The following is a 22,343-nucleotide window of genomic DNA, read 5'->3' on the forward strand; positions in this document are numbered from 1 at the left end:
GCTGCTGTCAGTCAGGTAACTCCCGGCCACCGCTGGATCCAGCGGTGGCCGCGATTAACCTCAGTGACAGCAGCTGATCGCTATACTCACCTCAGTTGGTGCATGGAGCTGACTGGAGCGGCGGTGAGTAGCGCGATCAGCTGAGCTGTCACTGAGGTTACCCGCGGCCACCGCTGCATCCACCGCTGGATCCAGGTAACCTCAGTGACAGCTCAGCTGATCGCTATACTCATCTCATTAGCTGCGTGGAGGTGACCGGAGCGGCGGTGTATTCTGCAGCTCCTGTCACTTCCATGCAGCAGAGCTGGACGCGACGCTGGAGGACTGTGGAGTACGCCGGACATGGAGGGTTTGTCGGGGTTAATAAATTGGTAATGTTGGACTTTGTTAGTGTTTTTTATTTCTAATAAAGGATTTTTCGGGTGTGTGTGTTTTTTAACTGTAATTTACAGATTAATCATGGAAGGAATCTCGGGGAGACGCCTGACATGATTAATCTAGGATTTAGTGGCAGCTATGGGCTGCCATTAACTCCTTATTACCCCGATTTGCCAACGCACCAGGGTAAATCGGGAAGAGCCGGGTACAGTCCCAGAACTGTCGCATATAATGTATGCGGCAATTCTGGGCGGCTGCTGACTGATATTGTTAGGGTGGGGGGCTCCCCATAACGTGGAGCTCCCCATCCTGAGAATACCAGCCTTCAGCCGTATGGCTTTATCTGGCTGGTATTAAAATTGGGGGGACCGCACGCCGTTTTTTTTAATTATTTAATTATTTATTTCACTGCACAGTATACACACACCGGCTGCTGTGATTGGGTGCAGTGAGACAGCTGTCACTCAGTGTGGGAGCGTGTCTCACTGCAACCAATCATAGGCGCCGAAAAGCAGGAAAGCAGAGAATACGAGATTGATTAATGAGCGGCCGGCTTTTTCAAAAGAGGAAAAGCCACCGGAGTTTGAACAGCCGTGCAGCGCCGCGGCAGTGATCGGGGAACGGTAAGTAAGAGAGAGGGGGGGGAACTTACCGACAGACTGTGAGAGGGGGACAGACAAGACAGAGAGAGACAGACCGACGGGAGATAGAATGAAAAAAAAAATGACCGACATCATTAGTAAAAAGCACAAAACGTGCGTTTTGGACATCGGAGTGCCACACAAGGTTTTCACGTAAAATCTTTCATGTATTAATCTCAAAAAGTAACCTACACCAGCTCTATCTCACTATTGGGTATGTGCCCTTAACATTTCCGCCATGAAAATTCATTTTGGTGTCATTTTGGAAGGTTTTCTGGTGAGTCCGTAAAAATGGCGTAAAACTTGGACAAAATTGTTCACAGCTGTGACTTTTGAGTGATAAATGCTTCAAGGGGTCTTCCCCATGCTGATGCCATGTCATTTGAGCACTCTTCTGAGACTTTTGTGACATTTTTAGGGTTTCTACATGCTGCCGGGGGGTCATTTCACAAAAATACTCGGGTCTCCCATAGGATAACATTGGGCTCGGGGCTCGGGCCGAGTATACGAGTATCTTGGGAGGCTCGGCCCGAGCTTCGAGCACCCGAGCTTTTTAGTACTCGCTCATCACTACTAAATTCCCATGGTGCCTGTTTTTGGTGATTTTTTTCTATTGTGTATTTTTGCTGTACAAAAACAAATGCAGTGTATTACAGATTTATGGAAATCTCATGGCCACTGTGCTTTTTTTTTATTATTTTTTTTAAAGTGAACCTGTAAGGTCCCATATGCACCCAGAACTACAAGCAGTTCTGGGTGTATATTGCTAATCCCTGCCTAACCGTCTCTATATACACTAGCATAGATAAAGGGATCTTTAGAAAAAGTATTTCTAAAGATCTTATATCGTATGCTAATGAGCGAGGGGACTAGTCCCGTGGGTGTTAGTTCCCCTGGCTAGTCGCCCCCATTAGTATGTTAGGACGCCCCTATGGGTGTGCAAACATGCTAATGAATGCACAGCATCAGAGGATTATGTCACTCACCTCTCTGCCGCCATCGCGCCCGACGCTGGATTTCGGCTCAGTGCACATGATCCCGCAGGTTCGGTTATGCGCACTACTTTAGTTTGAAGCCAGGACGCGTACACCCGGCTTCATAGTGCACATGAGACAAACTCAGGGTCATGCGCACTGAGCCAAAATCCACTGTCGGGCTGCGATGGCAGCGGAGAGGTGAGTGACATCTCCTCTGATGCTGCATATTCATTAGCATGTTAGTACGCCCACAGGGACGTACTAACATGCTAATGGGGCCAACTAGCCAGGGAAGTTACGCCTTTGTGACTAGTGCCCTGGCTCATTAGCATACAATAAAAGATCTTTAGAAATATTTTTCCTAAAGATCTCTTTATCTATGCTAGTGTATACAGGGACGGTTAGGCAGGGATTAGCAATATACACCCAGAACTGCTCGTGGTTCTGGGTGCGTATTGGACCTGACGGTTTCCTTTTAAAACTTGATGTACAAAAAAAACCCCAACATAAAATGCTATAAAAATGCATGTAAAGAAAAGCTCTAAAAAACAATAAAAAACCTCAAGTAACCTAATTTACCATAATTAGTGATTCAAAAATCTGCACCATCAAAAAGCACCAAACGCTCAATGTGGGAACGTAGCCATAGGCTTTATTCAGATATCTGGGGTTTTTTTGTTTGTTTTTTTAACCATGAAAAAAGTGGAGGGATATTCATCATTGTCCATTTTTAACATCAGTGATCCCCTCTTAGTCAAAGAAAATTACAAAGAATTTTCTTGCAAATTATGATGTTAAAACAGACAAAACATGATTACACAAGGACGGCACCTGTGCGCTGTCTGTGATTTTCGCAGACCGATTGGATGGCACCCGTGGGCTGTCCGTGATTTTACAGACACATTGAATGGCACCTGTGTGCTGTCCGTCATTTTGAAGGACCCAATGGATGGCACTCATGCACTGTTCTTGATTTCAATGGACCTATTGGATGGCACCGTTCGCTGTCCGCCATTTTTGCTGACCCATTGGATGGCACCCCTGCACTGTCTGTGATTGTCACTGACCCACTGAAGACACCCGTGAGCTGTCCTTCATTTTCGCGGACCGATTGGATGGCACCTGTGGACTGTCTGTCATTTTTGCAGACCCATTGGATGGCACTCGTGGGCTGTTCTTCACTTTTGGAGACCTATTGGATGGCACCCGTGGGCTGTCCTTCATTTTTGAAGACCTATTGGATGGCACCCGTGGGCTGTCCTTACTTTTTGAAGACTTATTGGATGGCACCCGTGGGCTGTCCTTCATTTTTGAAGACCTATTGGATAGCATCCATGGACTGTCTGTCATTTTTGAAGACCTATTGGATGGCACCTGTGGACTGTCTGTCATTTTTGCAGACCCATTTGATGGCACCCTTGTGCTGTATATAATTTTCACAGACCCATTGGATGGCACCTGTCCGTTGTCTGTAAAGCCTGCTTTACACCTTATAATTTCGCATACGATATCGTATGCGATGTGACCCGCCCCCATCGTATGTGCGACACGTTCAATTTGTTGACCGTGTCGCACAAACGATTATTTGCCGTCACACGTACTTACGCTTCCATACGACCTCGATGTGCGCGGCGAACATCCACTTCCTGGAGTGAGAGGGACGTTCGGCGTCACAGTGACGTCACGCGGCAGACGGCCAATAGAAGCGGAGGGACGGAGATGAGCGGGACGTAAATATCCCGCCCAGCTCCTTCCTTCCGCATTGCCAGCATGACGCAGGTAAGCTGCAGTTCATCGTTCCCGGGGTGTCACACACTGCGATGTGTGCTGCCTCGGGAACATTGAACAACCCGACGTGCAATTTTTAGCAAATGAACGACGTGTATGCGATGAACGGTTTTATGTTCAATCGCAATCACACGTAACTGTCACACGCTACTACGCCACTAACGATGCCGGATATGCGTCACTTACGACGTGACCCCGCCGACACATCGTTAGATATGTTGTAGCGTGTAAAGCCCGCTTTACTTTCACAGATCCATTGGATGGCACCCATGAGCTGTCCGTGATTTTCAGGGTCCCATAGACTTGTAGGGGTAATTTTTGATCCATGACTCTGACCAAAAACATATGAACACCCCATAGATTATAACTGGTGTATATTCTAATCATGAAAAAGACGAATAGAACTTGTACATGGATAAGGACTTCAGCATGAGGCTTTAAATCATTATTGGCAGTAAAATAGGCCCATGGCTAAAGTAAAATAAATACAAAATTGGCTTTCTAAGTGGTGAAATTCCAGCTGTAAATACTCCATGAACATCAAATGAAAACATTGGAGCCGGTGGACATTATAGAGCTGATCTGGGAAATTCTCTTAGCAATTAAAGTGAATAAATCTTTGTTCTCACTATGGTACAATAATGAACATATGTCCAAGAATGTTAAAATTCCTGAAAGCTGACGAAGCAAAAAGTGCACATTTTTGTAGATTATCACCAGCATTGTTCTGAAAGAGGTGTCGGAGGAAATAGCTTCAGCAGATTTCCATGTGCATAAAAGCAAAATGTACAGAACTTGTCAACAGATGCCGTGTACTTCATATTCCGTCAAAAAAATCCTCTTTGTTTACAGCATTTTGTGGAAAGTGTCAAGCAGGCTGTCAGTAGGGGTCTCCAAGAAAGGTATTTTCATCGGACACCAAGTTCACACTTGGTATTTTTACTGTGCGGTCGAAATTCAGCGTTTTTATGGTAGCAGCAAAATAAATGAGACTTCTAAAATTTAATTCACACTGTGTTGTTTCTTCATGCATTGCAGTGTCATTTTTGCGGGTTTTTTTGCGTTTCTGCAGCGTTTTGAGCAGCAGCATCACATTGTCAAAATGCATGCATTGTGCTTCCCCAGCAAAGTCTATGAGAATCCTGCAAAATCTGTGCGCACGATGCTTTTTGAAACGCAGCGTTTTGATTGTCAAAAATTTTACAAAATCTCTGCGTTTAGAAAAGCAGGATGTCAATTTTTTTGTCCATTTTGGCAGCGTTCGACACCCATTGATATCAATGAGTTGTAGAAAAACACTGCGAAAATGTTAAGCAATGCGTTTGCACTGCATTATTGTTGCGATCCTCATCTTTTTTTGACATAACAAAGGCAGGTTTCGGTCTCTCTCTCTATGTCTCTATCTCTCTCTCTGTCCATATCGGTCTCTCCCTCCCACCCCCTCTCTCATACTCACCGATCCCTGATCAACGGCGCGGCGCTGCACAGCGTTCACACTGTGGCGGCTTCTCTTTTGAAAATGCCGGCCACTCATTAATCCATCTCGTATTCCCTGCTAACCCCGCCCACCGGCGCCTATGATTGGTTGCAGTCAGTGTAAGTTAAAGAAAATAAACACACACATCCAAAAAATCCTTTATTTGTAATGAAACACAAAAAAACACCCTCTTTCACCACTTTATTAACCCCTCAAAAACACCTCCAGGTCCAACGTAATCCACGCAAGGTCCCACGACGCTTTCAGCTCTGCTACATCGGAAGCTGACAGGAGCGGCAGTAGAACACCGCCGTTCCTGTGAGCTCCATGCAGCAACTGAAGTGAGTCGCGCGATCAGCTGTGCTGTCACTGAGGTCACTCACGGCCACCGCTCTCAGGTGGAGGACTGCAGCTGTGGCCGCGAGTAACCTGAGTGAAAGCACAGCTGATCGCGCGGCTCACTGCAGTCATTCAGGGGATTTGCGATCACAGGTGAGTCCTTCACGGTTGACCGCAAATCAAGCCGCGGCACACGCACAGAGCCGCACGATCACAATGAAGTCGGGTGAAGTTCATCCGAGTTCATTCTGATCGCGCGGCTCTGTTTCGCAGCCAGCCATGCTCTTTTTGACAGTGCGGTCCCACTCGGCTCTGCTGCAAGTCTATGGGGATGCTGCAGAGCCGAGTGGGACAGCACTGTCAAAAATGTGCGTTCTGGAAGCATCCAGAACGCATGGATTCAGCAGGAATTCTGCTGTAACAATGCGTCTCAGAACGCAGCTTTTCGGCTGCGTTCTGAGACGCACATGCAGTGACTAATAGAACGCACTGTGCGCACATAGCCTTAAAGCGTTTTTGCTGCATTTATGTTTACGCCCCTGAGACTCCAGTCGCCACAGAGTATTGCACCTCATTTAAAATGCGATATTCGCCTCGGGTAAGGAGGGGGTTAATTACCGGTGTTCCACATTCACACTTTACATATAGCTCAGGAGCCTTCTCACTGGGGGGATGGCTCAGGGTAGATAGGGAGTTGGCCATCACGATGCATGGGACTTTCCCGGTCACTGAAGCCAGCCACCTGGGGGGCAGGTTCCACTTGGGGTAGAAGTAGGAGCAACTCACACAATCTTCAGTCTGTTTTCCTGGGACATCAGTTCTGGCGACACGACACCACCATCTTCTCTTCATCTTCATCTTTCACGGGGCCTAGGCTTGGAGCAGAACGCTCAGCCTGGGTTCCTCACTGCAGGAGGGGCAACTCCTACAAAGGACACTTTCCAAACACCGGTGGCTTCTTCCAACTTATCCGAGGTCGACGAGGCCCATCACAGCGGTGACCAGTGCTTTTGCGACAGCGACCGGGTCACTTAAAGAACTGTGAGTAAAGACACCTGGAACTGCAGCGGCCGACTCGGACTCTTATTACCGGCACCCCGCGCCTCGGCACCAATGGCCACAGCCACTACCACTACTCTCCTCATCATCCTCCCCGGGGCCAGCTCCACCTTGGGGAGTGATACCATCTCGTCTGCTATTACCATCCGCCCCGTTGGACAGCGACAGCAGTGGCGGCTAATCCCTGGCCGCGTACCACAGGTGGTCACAACAAACATCCACCTCTTAATCCCCCTTTTATTGTGAACACCTCAGGCACGAAGCCGGGCAGGGCCACCCGTGACATCCCCGGAAACATCACCAGGCCCGGTGACGAGTCAACCTGGACCCCCTGCCCACTGGGAGCCACATTTACCCATTCAAGTGCATGCAAAAAAAAGCCTCAAAAACATGTAATGTACGCAGGATTTTACAAAGCAAGAAAATGCTACAAAAAATGCCCCATGTGAACATACCCTTAACGGACAGAGTCAGTTTTAATAATCAATTTAACCCCTTCAATACCCAGCGGTTTTGACTTTTGTTGCTCATTCATTTTTTATCCATCCCCTGTTCCAATAGCTGGAACTTTTTTTAATCTTCTGTTGACGTAGCTGTTTAAGAGCTTGTTTTTTTTTTTTATGGAAAAAGTTGGAGTTTTGAATGACACTGTTCACATCATCATATACTGTCCGGGAAAACGTAAAGAATTCTAAGTACAGTGAAATGGAAAAAATAAAACATTTTATGTTTAAATTTTGTTTTTCACTTTTTATTGTGCGGTGAAACGACCTGGTAACATGATTCTTCAGGTCAGTACAATTATCGTGATGTACATATAATATTTAAGTAGTGAACAAATTTCTGAAATTTATAAAAAAAAAAAAAAAAGTACCGTATATATTCTATGTCTCCATTTTATGAGGCCCAAAACATTTTCATTTTTCCACCAATAGAACTGGGTGAGGGTATGTGCGCACGTTGCTTTTTACCTGCTTTTTTGCTGCTTTTTCTTCTGCGCTGTTTAATGCCAAAATGGATGTGTTCTTCTATTCAAGCAAAGTCTATGGGAATTTGGGTTTCTTGTTCACACTATGTTGTTCAAAATGCTGCCTTTTTGTGGCAGAACTTTGGTCAAAAACTCAGCTTTTCAAAGAAGCAACATGTCAATTGTTTTTGCCATTTGGGTTTTGCACTGCAAAGCTGAGTTTCTGACCAAAGTTCTGCCACAAAAAGGCAGCATTTTGAACAACATAGTGTGAACAAGAAACCCAAATTCCCATAGACTTTGCTTGAATAGAAAAACACATCCATTTTGGCATTAAACAGCGCAGAAGAAAAAGCAGCAAAAAAGCAGGTAAAAAGCAGGTAAAAAGCAACGTGCGCACATACCCTCAGAGCGAATTTCTGTTTATTGTGTGACCATTTTTGGGGTAAACGTCAATTCTGGCAATTTGATTTTTTGAGACAAGTGTTCACTATTTCGAAGGCCAAAGTAATTTTCATCTAAATCTGAATCCATTTAGTGCTATAATCTAAACTATTTTCTAAGATGCTTGCATTAAAAATTCCCTCTCATTCCCTAAGTACACTGGGTAAATGGTATTGGATTTTTTTTCCCTACTTCCTTTCTGATGAGGCTTTGTTTGAGAATCCCAAGTGCATTCTGGGATAGTCAAACAAAGCGTCATCAGGTGGCAGAGGCTGTGGTTACTGCCACAATCAATGTCGCTTCCTGGAACAAAGCGTTATAAATGAAGCCCAATTCCGGGGCTGGGCTAGTCACTGCACGATGTGTGACAGCATATTCCCTGTTGCCAGCTCAGATCAGCTGTAATGAGCCAGCAACACAGATCAGAGTGAAATAGCCGGCAGGCAGAGACCAGTGATGTCACTTGTGGGGGCAACTCTGGTTTCTGCACACCCGGCATTCTACCAATGCACATTGACAGTATTCTCTGTTCTGGTGTTGGCTCTTTACAATTGATCAGAGCTGATAAATGAGAGTGAGAAGTCATTGTACACATCTCAAAGTGAGGTAGCTCAGCCCCTGAAATGAGTTTTATTGATGATGCATATTTTCAGGGAGGGGGCAGAGGCAGGCATGCACGGGAGTTCTCAAACAAAGCATCATCAGAAAGAAAGTAGGAGAAAAAAATTAGAAAGGTCATTAGATAGTGTAGTAGGTAATATTTTATATGCAAGTATAAGGAACAAATCTAAAGTAACGGTGAAGTAAAAATAATTACATTTTATCACTAAAATGCTATAACCACAGATTTCCAATTTTACAAGGGGAATAGGTAAAAATAGTGTCACGCTCCCCGGGTCCTCTGCTCCGTTCCCCGGGTCCTCTGCTCCGCTCCCCGGCTCACCTGCCACGCTCCCCGCTCTCCAGCTTCCAGTCCCAGCGCTTCCCAGGCCCCCTGGTCCCCGCTCCCGGCGCCCGTCGGCTTCCCAGTCCATGGCCGGCTCTGCTGCGTCCTCCTCTCAGCTTCCTGTGTTGGCTTCTGGCACCCGGGCCGCGCGCATGCGCATTAGGGCGCGCGCGCGGTCACTGACCCTTTCTTAAAGGGCCAGTGTCCACGAACAGGAAATGATGCACACAGGTACAGGGTATATAGGGGGTTAATGTCCAAGGGAGCGGGGCCTGTTCTTCGTGTTTTCCCAAGCTAGGAGTCAGGTCTCCTTGTGTTCTGTGAGATACTTACCTCTCTGTCTTCTAGAGCCGATCCTGCATCGCCATCCGGTCCTGCTGTGTCTCGAACCCCGAACGCTGCCCATCTGCCATCCTGACAGTCCGCACCATCTCGGTTCCCTGCGGTGACCCGTCATCTTGCTCCAACGGTTCCGGACCCCGCCTGACATCATCACGGCTTCCGAACCTGAGCTCCGTCACCCGGACCACCATCAGTGACCTCGTGGTCCCAGGGACTTCTCCATTGTCTTCCAGTGCACGGACTGTCCTGCTACCTACAGTGCTCCGGCTACCGGACTCCTTTCCCTCATCGGGGAGTTCGGCCCAGTGGATCCACCTCCCGGGTCTGCCCGTCCATCTGGCCCTAACAGTAAGAACAGGCCATGGATCCCGCCGAAGCACTAGCGGCCTTGCATGAGGAACTCCAACGCCAGCGTGAAGTCCAGACCCGCATGCTGAACTTTATGACTTCCGTGGACGCCCGCTTGAATACGCTACAAGCCTCGGTCACATCTTCAGCGTCCCGGGCCTCCACTAGTCAATCCACGGCCCCCGCTCCCGTGGCAGCCTCCTCGGATGCTTCCAGACTGCGTTTGGCCTCACCACCCCGGTACGCCGGAGATCCCAAGACCTGCAGGGGGTTTATAAACCAATGCTCCCTCCATTTCACGCAGCTGCTACATTTGTTTGCCTCCGACCAAGCCAAGGTCGCCTTCATCATGTCTCACCTAGAGGGCGAGGCACTGGCGTGGATGAACCCCTTGTGGGAGAAGGAGGACCCTATGACCAAGAACCTCCAGGACTTCCTACAGGCCTTTCGCAGCACCTTTGACGAACCCGGACGCGCCTCCGCGTCTGCTTCATCTCTTCTCCGGTTACGTCAGGGAACACTGACGGTGGGTCAATACGCCATCCGTTTCCGCACCTTGGCTTCAGAACTCGGGTGGAATAACGAGGCTCTAACCGCCGCCTTCTGGGAAGGACTCTCGGGTCGAATCAAGGATGAGCTGGCTGGACGTGACGTACCGTCCACCCTGGACGCCCTGATTACCCTAGCGACTCGAGTGGACATACGCTTCCAGGAGCGGTCCAAAGAGGTGTCCCGTGAGAGACGTCCGGTACGGCATTCCTCTCCTCCACAGAAGCCCGCCGTACTCCAGTCAACGGCCTCAGGCGTCTCCGTCCATGAGCCCATGCAGATCGACCGTGTGCGACAGTCGGAACAACGTCGAGCAGAGCGGCTCGCCAAGGGTCTCTGCTTCTACTGCGTAGAGAGCACACACCTGCTACGCGCCTGTCCTGAGAGGCCGGGAAACTCCAAAGCCTAGGGTTGGTAGGAGAGGCCACCCTAGGTGCTGGGACTCTCTCAGACCCGGTTACATGGACTGTGCAAGTGACAACGGGAGAGACGCGGTTTACGGCTGAGGCGTACCTCGATTCTGGGGCAGCAGGCAATTTCATCCAGCAGGCCACGGTGGACAAGTACCAGGTGCCTGTTACTCCGCTCGACAAACCCCTCGTGATTGCCTCTGTGGATGGGAGACCCCTCTCTGACACCATCTCCTGGATCACCAAGCCGCTTGAACTGCGTATCGGTGCCCTGCACACCGAGAACATCGCTCTCTACGTCCTCCCACATATGTCACATCAAATCCTGCTGGGCCTTCCCTGGTTGCGGACACACGAGCCTTCAGTCAGCTGGGGCACTGGCGATATCACTCGATGGGGGTCTTCTTGCCATGAGAAGTGTCTGAAGACCATACAACCTATCCGGCGACCTCCGGTTCCCGAGTCCCTACCGGGACTGCCTTCAGCCTATTGGTCCTTCGTGGACGTCTTTGATAAGAAGGAGTCCGAAGTACTTCCGCCACATCGTCCTTACGATTGTGCCATTGACCTGCTCCCGGGAACTACACCACCTCGAGGACGGATATATCCACTGTCTCCAGCCGAAACAAGAGCCATGTCTACGTACATCACAGAGAGCCTGGCTAAGGGATTCATTCGGAGATCCTCCTCTCCTGCTGGAGCAGGCTTCTTCTTCGTAAAGAAGAAAGAGGGTGACCTACGCCCATGTATAGACTACCGGGGATTGAACCTAATCACCGTAAAGAACAAGTACCCCCTGCCGCTCATCCCCGAATTGTTTGATCGGCTCAGAGGAGCTCGTGTGTTCACCAAGTTGGATCTTCGGGGTGCCTACAACCTGGTCCGTATCCGCTCAGGGGATGAATGGAAGACCGCGTTCAACACTCGCGATGGGCATTATGAATACTGCGTGATGCCCTTCGGCCTGTGTAACGCACCAGCAGTCTTCCAAGAATTAGTGAACGATGTGTTCCGGGACCTTCTCTACGTTTGTGTGGTGGTATATCTGGATGACATCCTTGTCTTCTCTCCGGACCTCCAGACCCACCGAGAGAACGTGCAACTGGTCCTACAAAGACTGAGAGAGAATCGTCTGTACGCCAAGTACGAGAAGTGTGTCTTCGAACAGTCTTCTCTCCCCTTCCTGGGGTACCTCATCACCGACACCGGACTGCAGATGGATCCAAAGAAGGTCTCTTCCGTTCTCAACTGGCCTCCCCTTTCTGGACTGAAGGCAATCCAGCGCTTTCTGGGATTCGCCAACTATTACCGCCAGTTCATTCCTCACTTCTCGGCTCTGACTGCTCCTCTCTCCGCCTTGACCAAGAAGGGGGCTAATCCAAAGGACTGGTCACCTGCGGCCGACGCCGCGTTTGGCTCTCTAAAGCGAGCCTTTGCCTCCTCTCCTGTACTCCACCGTCCAGAGTTAAACCGCCAGTTCACCTTGGAGGTGGATGCCTCCTGTCACAAACCACCGGGGGGTCACTCAGAAATCCCCCGCGCTGGCTACCAGTACGTCACAATCGGGGGGTAGCAAGGGGGCGTCCCCCTCCTTTATACCTCCCGACCGACAGACAGAGCACGTGACGCGCTCTCTAGCGCCCCTCTTATAGTCAGGCCAATTATGGAATTGCCCGACCATAAGCAAGGAGGCCGCTATACTACTTATGCCGATTATTGAAGGGTCCCCGGTGAGAGTAGGGTATATATTCCCCGACCTCCGCGGGCGGAATATATAATATCTTCCCGAATCTCACTGGCCTCCCCACAATTATCCTTGGCACAACTCGCTGCCACCAACCGCTTCACGGTAACTATTAGCCGAACACACAGACGTGGGATTCAAGATCGAGATAACAGAACAGCCCAAGATTAATTATATAATTTAATCGCCTAAAGCACACTAGAAACTACAATATACACAATAGGGAATCTACAGAATATACAGTTATGTCAGAGTACAGTTACAATCAAAGCATGGGTTACAAACAGGCATACACAGTTCCAGCAGTTACCTTGTTGCGTCTGGCCACAGGGGGGCGCTGTAGACCAGGTTTCTAGGAACTCTCTCACAGGTCTTTCCCAACCAGGCCCCCGAGCAGAAGAACACTGGAAAATGGCCGAAGTAGGGTTATCAACCTGGGCAGATCCAGGTCCCCTCCTACCTTAGTGACCTCACAGGGAAGCACTGCCACTCCCCCTGCATGGATCAGAATTATCCAGCAAAGGGGATATTGGCCATAACTTTGCCTGGGAGCGTCGTAGGCGGACGCCAATGCTCTCATTGTGACAGTTATGAATTTAGCTACAGAACGAGGGGACTCATGACCTGTCTGCCAGTTCCCCATTGGCTGATATCACGCCTGGGGCATTTCCCAATGTCCTGCTCCCATAAAAAGGGGGTGCCGGCATCGTCCACATGCGGAGACACCATTTTTATGGTTGCCATATTTATCGGAAATATGGCTTGCGAGATATGAACCATTTTTTACTGGAGTCGTTCTGTCTGCTAGTTCCATAGCCTTGCTAACTAGCTAGCAGCTCCTACTACAGGGTGACGGCAGGGAGTCATCCTGTGTCCATTGTCCTAAAGCCACCTAATTTCCATATCACAGGACATGGCCATGGATTTGTTGCTAAACCAGTTGTGTGAAGGGAAGGGGGTAGTGACACCAGGAGAGGGCTTCCTGACATGACTTGAATGTCATGATTTATCGTCATATCTCCGGATTTACCTCACACCTCCCCCCTTTTGAGGGCGCTAGGGGGCAGCACACTCCGGTGTTCCCCCGTGCGCCCGTCCGCGACCTCTCCTTGTCGGGACAGCCCGTCTGCGTTACCGTGGTCACGGCCCCTTTTGTGGCGAATGGTGAAGTTGTATTGCTGGAGCGCAAGGCTCCATCGCAACAATCGCCCATTCGTCCCAGAGACGGTGTGCAACCAGCTGAGGGGATTGTGGTCCGTCTCCACGATGAAGTGGCGCCCGTATAGATAGGGTTGCAGACGCTGCAGGGCCCACACTATGGCCAGGCACTCCTTCTCCATCGTGGAATAGGCAACTTCCCTTGGTAACAGCTTCCTGCTCAGGTACAAGACTGGGTGCTCTTGGCTCGCAGAGTCCACCTGGCTGAGCACCGCACCGAGGCCGAAGTCACTGGCGTCGGTCTGTACTACAAACGGCCGCGTGAAGTCGGCTGCCTGTAGCACGGGCGGGCTGGACAGGGCGTCCTTTAGGGCCCGGAAGGCTGTCTCGCAGTCCATTGTCCAATCGACTGCAGAGGGCAGCTTCTTCTTGGTGAGGTCCGTCAAGGGCTTTGCCAGGCTACTATAGCATGGAACAAACCTCCTATAGTACCCCGCGGTCCCCAAGAAGGACATCACCTGCTTCTTGGTCCTGGGGGTGGGCCAGGATGCGATGGCTTCCACTTTCTCAGGCTCGGGCTTCAGGGTTCTCCCACCTACCCGGTGACCGAGGTACTGGACCTCGCTCATGGCCAGCTGACACTTTCCCGGCTTGATGGTCAAACCTGCCCGGTGGATCCGCCTGAGCACCTGTGCTAGATGCTCTAGGTGATCTTCCCAGGTGGGACTGAAGACGGCAATGTCATCCAGGTACGCGGCCGCGTACCCTTCAAGTCCCTTGAGCAGGGTGTTGACCATCCGCTGGAAAGTGGCAGGGGCATTCCTCATCCCGAATGGCATCACCGTGGACTCGTACAGTCCAAATGGGGTAATAAAGGCAGAGCGTTCCCTGGCCTTGCGAGTCAGGGGGATCTGCCAATATCCCCGGCTCAGGTCCATGATGGTCAGGTACTGAGCCCCGGCCAACTGATCGAGCAGGTCATCGATGCGTGGCATTGGGTACGCATCGGCGACCGTGACAGCATTGAGCCCCCTGTAGTCCACGCAGAACCGAGTGGTTCGGTCCTTCTTAGGGACGAGGACTACAGGCGAGGCCCAAGCGCTGTTGGATGCCTGGATCACCCCCAGCTTCAGCATCTCGTCAATCTCCTGGCGCATTTGTTGCTGCACCTCCAGGGAGACCCGATATGCTGAACGCCGGATCGGGGGATGATCCCCAGTGTCCACGTGATGGACAGCCAAGTCAGTCCTTCCGGGCTGGTTGGTAAACAACCCCCGGAAGGGGTGTAGGGTGGCCCACAGCTGGGACCGTTGGTCCTCCAAGAGCTGGTGGCCAACCTCCACATCCTCAATGGATCCGCCTGCCCTAACCTGGGCTAGCATATCCAAGAGGGTTTCCGCTTCTCCCTCCTCGGGCAGGTTGCACATGGGGAGCGCACATGCCTCCCGCTCATGATGTGCCTTCATCATGTTCACATGGAAGGGCTTCCGCCTTCCACGGGCAGGGTCCAGGGTGACCAGGTACGTTACAGGGTTGAGCTGCTGGTACACGAGGTATGGGCCTTCCCAGGCTGCCTGAAGCTTGTCCTGTGGTACGGGGACCAGTACCCACACCTTTTGACCCACTTGGTAGGTCCTCTCACAAGCGTTCTGGTCGTACCAACGCTTCTGATCGGCCTGGGCTTGAGCCATATTGTCGTGTACCAGTTGCGTCAAGGCTTGCATTTTGTCCCGGAAGCGCATGACATACTCGATAACCGACACTCCAGGGGTGGCCAAATCCCCTTCCCAAGCCTCTTTCACCAGAGCCAGGGGGCCCCGCACACGTCGCCCGTACAGGAGCTCAAACGGTGAGAATCCTGTTGAGGCCTGTGGAACCTCCCGGTAAGCAAATAACAGGTGTGGGAGATACCGCTCCCAGTCACGCCCATGGGAGTCGACCAACATCTTAAGCATCTGCTTTAAGGTGCCATTGAACCGCTCGCACAGGCCATTAGTCTGTGGATGGTACGGGCTGGCCACCAGATGTCGCACCTGGACTTGCTTACAGAGGGCCTCCATCAGCTGGGACATGAATTGGGTCCCCCGGTCAGTGAGCATTTCCTGGGGAAAACCCACTCGGGAGAAAATCTCCAGCAATGCGGTGGCCACCTTGTCAGCCCGAATGGACGACAAGGCCACTGCTTCTGGGTACCGGGTGGCATAGTCCACTACCGTCAGTATGAAGCGTTTCCCGGAGCTGCTGGGGATGGCCAGCGGGCCGACCAGATCCACAGCCACCCTCCTGAAAGGCTCATCGATGATTGGCAGAGATACTAGTGGGGCTTTGGGGTGTGGCCCCGCCTTCCCCACTCTCTGACAGGTTTCACACGAACGGCAGTAGGCAGCCACATCGGCCCCCATTTTTGGCCAGTAGAAATGCTGGTTTAACCTGGCCTTGGTCTTAGCGATCCCTAGGTGTCCGGCCATCGGAATCTCATGTGCGATCCGCAACAACTCCGTCCGGAACGGATAGGGTACCACCAACTGTCGGTCCCTGGGCCACGCCTCCGGTGAACCCTGCTGGACCGTGGCCCGGTACAGCCGTCCTTGGTCCCAGACCACTCGCTCCGGGTCCGAGTCCGAGGGAGGCTGTGCCGCATGCTCCTTTAGAGCTTTCAGGCTGTCGTCAGCTTCTAACGCTGCCTGAAACCCCTGACCAGATGTGGCCAGAATCGACGAGACTGTCACATCTTCGGTCAGTACCCCGGGACCTGTGTCCTGGCCTCCACCTGACTCGGCTGCCACTTGGTCAGAAGGGGAAGAGCTATCGGACCTCCGGGAGGCCCCTTGGCTTCCAGCACTCCCACTGCGGGTGACAGCGGCCACAGCCGCTGCGACCGTGGGTCGTGCCTGCTCCTCCTCCGTTCCTGACCAAGTCGCCGGTTCAGGCAGACCTACCTGGCTTCCTGACACCCCGGTTGTGGGGGAACCATGCACCGAGATCTTACCTGGGAGCACTTCCGCTCCTGGACCGGCCCCAATCTCACCTGCCTGTTCCCCTCCTGCAGCAACAGAACCCCGCTGTGAAATCTCTGGGGACCCCACATTTGCTGTGGTAGCCCCCACCCCACACACTGGTCCTCCCCCTGCAGCACCCTGCTCTCTGCTTATCCCTGCAGAGGGCAACAGATCCCAGCTCACAGGCTGGTTACTTGTAGAGGCATTGTCACACCTTTCTCTGACCCCCTCCCCTGTCACAGCTGCAGCTGAGTGTGTGTCTATGGTGTCTATGCAAGCAGAAATATCAGAGTTCACTCCCTCCTCCCTTACATCATTCATAGATAACACATTAACATTGTTAGGAGTCATGTCAGTACGGGCTGAAGGTTCAGCCCTTGGTTGGGGCCCAAACTGGGAGGTTATCTGCCCCAAATCTGTCCCAAGTAGCACGTTTGCAGGGATCCGATCAGTTACCCCCACCTCCCTCACCCCCCGCCCTGCGCCCCAGTCCACATAAATGTCAGCAACAGGCAGCGCCGGGTCAGTGCCTCCAATCCCGGAGACAGCGAGGGTTTTTCCAGGGATCAAGTCTTGGGGGGACACCATCTCAGGCCGCACCAGAGTCACCTCCGAGGCGCTGTCTCGCAGTCCTATGGTCACAGACTGGCCGACGGTGACAGGTTGGAAGCTGTCCAGGGACCTACCACCACCCCCACCCACACAATACACCTTGGGCGGCCCTTGGGACGGGGACGGAGCCGGGGCCTTGGGACGCTGAGGGCACATGGCCTTGAAGTGTCCAGGTAGGTTGCACTGGTGGCACCGTCTTGGCTCTGCCACGGGCCTGGAGAGGGGAGTTGAGGGGGACACCCCCTGCAGTCTAGGGGCAGGTGGGGCAGTCGCAGAGTTCATCTTACCCCCTCTCCAGGTGCTGCTGGTGGCTGCTCTCCTGGCTTCAGGAGCCCGATTGTTGGTGTAGTCATCTGCCAGGGCAGCTGTAGCCGTGGATCCCTTTGGCTTCTGGTCTCGGATGAACTGGCGGAGATCCTCAGGGCAGTTCCACAAGAGTTGCTCCGTGATGAACAAGTCCAGGATCTCCGGTCCGGTGGAAAGCTGCAGGCCTTGGGTCCAGTGGTCGGCAGCTCGGGCAAGTGCCCGCCGGTGGTCAGCCCAGGAGTCCTTTGGTCCCTTCTGTAGGCTCCGGAACTTCTTGCGGTAGGACTCTGGAGTGAGGTTGTACTGTTGGATCAGGGCCCGCTTGATGGTGTCGTAGCCCTGATCTGCCTCAGCAGGCAAGTCCCCAAGGACATCTAGGGCCTTACCCCTTAAACGGGGGGTCAGGTATTTGGCCCACTGGTCCTTGTTCAGATGATGCTGCAAGCAAGTCCGTTCAAAAGCAGTCAAGAAAGAGTCCAAGTCTCCATCCTTCTCCAGCACTGGGAAGTCCTCAACACGGACCTTTGGAAGTTTGGTGTCTGGAAGGTCACGGGTGGCTGATGAGGGCCGGAGCTGAGCTAGCTGCAGCTGGTAGTTACGCTCTGCCTGGCGCTCTTCACGCGCTGCTTGCCGCTCACGCTCGGCCATGAGTTCCTTGTAGCCCTCCCGGTCTCCAGCCTGGCGTAGGGCCATAGCCATTTGAAGAAGGCTATCCGAGCCTCCCAGGCTCGGTGGAATGGCACGTGGTGATCTGCGGCCCGCTGCGGAGCCTGGTGATTCACTGTCCATGGCAGAGCGGAGGGCTGGCATCTGGCTCGTTGAGGACCCTTGGGCGAGCTGCTCCTCATCTTGTCCAGCAGTGCCCGGTTGTGCAATGTCCTCTGCAGAGCTGTTTTCTGGCGTCGAGCTCCTGGAGGACTCGTGGACAACCTCCTCATCGTCTCTGGCCTTAGCATCGGCCATTCCTTTGGCTTTGCTCCTGGTGCTCTCAGCCATTCTTGCAGACTTTTGGTCACTGACACAGAACTGACACCTGATGCCTCCACACACCTTACAGTATCTGCACTCTGACACTCTAGTGTTGAGCTAGTCTGAAGACCCCAGCAGCCACAGCTGCTGCAGGCAGTCTTTAGTGTCTGGGAGTATGGGTCTCACACTCACACACACTATTATCTCGATCCCACCGCTTGCCACCAATATGTCACAAACCACCGGGGGGTCACTCAGAAATCCCCCGCGCTGGCTACCAGTACGTCACAATCGGGGGGTAGCAAGGGGGCGTCCCCCTCCTTTATACCTCCCGACCGACAGACAGAGCACGTGACGCGCTCTCTAGCGCCCCTCTTATAGTCAGGCCAATTATGGAATTGCCCGACCATAAGCAAGGAGGCCGCTATACTACTTATGCCGATTATTGAAGGGTCCCCGGTGAGAGTAGGGTATATATTCCCCCGACCTCCGCGGGCGGAATATATAATATCTTCCCGAATCTCACTGGCCTCCCCACAATAATCCTTGGCACAACTCGCTGCCACCAACCGCTTCACGGTAACTATTAGCCGAACACACAGACGTGGGATTCAAGATCGAGATAACAGAACAGCCCAAGATTAATTATATAATTTAATCGCCTAAAGCACACTAGAAACTACAATATACACAATAGGGAATCTACAGAATATACAGTTATGTCAGAGTACAGTTACAATCAAAGCATGGGTTACAAACAGGCATACACAGTTCCAGCAGTTACCTTGTTGCGTCTGGCCACAGGGGGGCGCTGTAGACCAGGTTTCTAGGAACTCTCTCACAGGTCTTTCCCAACCAGGCCCCCGAGCAGAAGAACACTGGAAAATGGCCGAAGTAGGGTTATCAACCTGGGCAGATCCAGGTCCCCTCCTACCTTAGTGACCTCACAGGGAAGCACTGCCACTCCCCCTGCATGGATCAGAATTATCCAGCAAAGGGGATATTGGCCATAACTTTGCCTGGGAGCGTCGTAGGCGGACGCCAATGCTCTCATTGTGACAGTTATGAATTTAGCTACAGAACGAGGGGACTCATGACCTGTCTGCCAGTTCCCCATTGGCTGATATCACGCCTGGGGCATTTCCCAATGTCCTGCTCCCATAAAAAGGGGGTGCCGGCATCGTCCACATGCGGAGACACCATTTTTATGGTTGCCATATTTATCGGAAATATGGCTTGCGAGATATGAACCATTTTTTACTGGAGTCGTTCTGTCTGCTAGTTCCATAGCCTTGCTAACTAGCTAGCAGCTCCTACTACAGGGTGACGGCAGGGAGTCATCCTGTGTCCATTGTCCTAAAGCCACCTAATTTCCATATCACAGGACATGGCCATGGATTTGTTGCTAAACCAGTTGTGTGAAGGGAAGGGGGTAGTGACACCAGGAGAGGGCTTCCTGACATGACTTGAATGTCATGATTTATCGTCATATCTCCGGATTTACCTCACACCTCCTCCTCGGGAGCCGGAGCAGTACTCATGCAGAAGTCCTCCTCCGGGAAGATGGTGACTTGCGGTTTCTTCTCCAAGAGCTTCTCCGCGCCTGAACGCAATTACACCATCGGTGACTGAGAGCTATTGGCGGTCAAACTGGCTCTGGAAGAATGGCGCTATCTTCTGGAAGGAGCAGTGTACCCCGTCATTATTTACACGGACCACAAAAACCTGGAATACCTGCGGACTGCTCAGCGACTGAACCCACGGCAAGCCAGGTGGTCCTTGTTCTTTGCCCGGTTCGACTTCCAGCTTCATTTCCGACCCGCGAACAAGAATGTACGCGCTGATGCCTTGTCTAGGTCTTTCATGCCCATGGAGCAGGAGGAAGAGACATCTCAACCCATCATCTGTCCAAGTAAGATTATTCCAGTGGCTCCTGTCACCCTGGCCCAGATACCGCCTGGGAAGACCTATGTCTCTGAGACTGACAGGCAAAAAGTGTTACACTGGGGCCATGCCTCGAAAATAGCCGGTCATGCAGGTCAGAAGAAAACATGGACTGCGATTGTGCGTCATTACTGGTGGCCATCCCTTCGCACGGACGTCGCCTCTTTTGTCTCTGCCTGCTCCTCCTGTGCCAGGAACAAGACTCCCAAACACCTGCCATATGGCCGTCTTCTGCCTCTGCCCATACCCTCAGTTCCCTGGCAACACATAGCGATGGACTTTATTACGGACTTGCCATTGTCCTCCGGACACACAGTCATATGGGTCGTGGTGGATCGGTTCTCTAAAATGGCCCATTTCGTTCCTATGGCTGGACTGCCCTCTGCCCAGGAACTCGCGGACGCTTATATACATCACATCTTCCGCTTGCATGGCTTTCCATCACACATCGTGTCCGATAGAGGAACTCAGTTCACTTCCCGCTTCTGGAGGGCTCTCTGTAAACATCTGGGAGTAACCCTGGACTTTTCTTCGGCCTACCATCCTCAGTCGAACGGCCAAGTGGAACGGGTCAATCAGATTTTGACCTCTTTCTTACGTCACTACGTCAACGCCCATCATGACGATTGGTCCACGCTTCTTCCTTGGGCTGAATTCTCCCATAATCACCACGTCAGTGAGTCCTCCTCCAGTTCTCCCTTCCATGTCGTCTACGGACTTCAGCCGTCTGTCCCATTGCCGGTATCCTCTTCCTCGGACATCCCTGCTGCTGATGCAGTGCTCCGTGACTTTGCTACCATTTGGGACTCAGTTAAGGCGTCCCTTGCACGTGCATCCCTGCGGATGAAGAGACACGCGGACAAGAGACGTCTGGATCCTCCGTGTTTCTCTCCGGGAGATCTCGTCTGGCTTGCTTCCAAGTACATCCGACTGAAGATACCATCCTACAAGCTGGGACCTCGCTACATCGGACCGTTTAAAGTCCTCGGCAAGATCAATGAGGTCTCCTACAAACTGCAGCTCCCGGCCACGATGAGGATACCCAACTCCTTCCACGTCTCTCTGCTCAAGCCGGTTGTCCTTGGTCCCTTCTCCGCTGCCGCCAGTCCGGCTCCTCCCCCTATTGCTGAGGACGACATCTATGCGGTAAGGGATATCGTGGCCATGAAGACCGTACGAGGTCGACAGTTCTTCCTGGTGGACTGGGAAGGGTATGGTCCTGAGGATAGGTCCTGGGAGCCCAGGGAGAACGTGGGCACTCCTCTGATCCGTGCCTTCCTGTCCCGGTTGCGGGGAGGGGGGCGTGGGGGGGGGGTACTGTCACGCTCCCCGGGTCCTCTGCTCCGTTCCCCGGGTCCTCTGCTCCGCTCCCCGGCTCACCTGCCACGCTCCCCGCTCTCCAGCCTCCAGTCCCAGCGCTTCCCAGGCCCCCTGGTCCCCGCTCCCGGCGCCCGTCGGCTTCCCAGTCCATGGCCGGCTCTGCTGCGTCCTCCTCTCAGCTTCCTGTGTTGGCTTCTGGCACCCGGGCCGCGCGCATGCGCATTAGGGCGCGCGCGCGGTCACTGACCCTTTCTTAAATGGCCAGTGTCCACGAACAGGAAATGATGCACACAGGTACAGGGTATATAGGGGGTTAATGTCCAAGGGAGCGGGGCCTGTTCTTCGTGTTTTCCCAAGCTAGGAGTCAGGTCTCCTTGTGTTCTGTGAGATACTTACCTCTCTGTCTTCTAGAGCCGATCCTGCATCGCCATCCGGTCCTGCTGTGTCTCGAACCCCGAACGCTGCCCATCTGCCATCCTGACAGTCCGCACCATCTCGGTTCCCTGCGGTGACCCGTCATCTCGCTCCAACGGTTCCGGACCCCGCCTGACATCATCACGGCTTCCGAACCTGAGCTCCGTCACCCGGACCACCATCAGTGACCTCGTGGTCCCAGGGACTTCTCC

The sequence above is a fragment of the Anomaloglossus baeobatrachus genome, chromosome 10 (genome assembly GCF_048569485.1).
Source record: "Anomaloglossus baeobatrachus isolate aAnoBae1 chromosome 10, aAnoBae1.hap1, whole genome shotgun sequence".
In the NCBI taxonomy this organism is placed as follows: Eukaryota; Metazoa; Chordata; class Amphibia; order Anura; family Aromobatidae; genus Anomaloglossus; species Anomaloglossus baeobatrachus.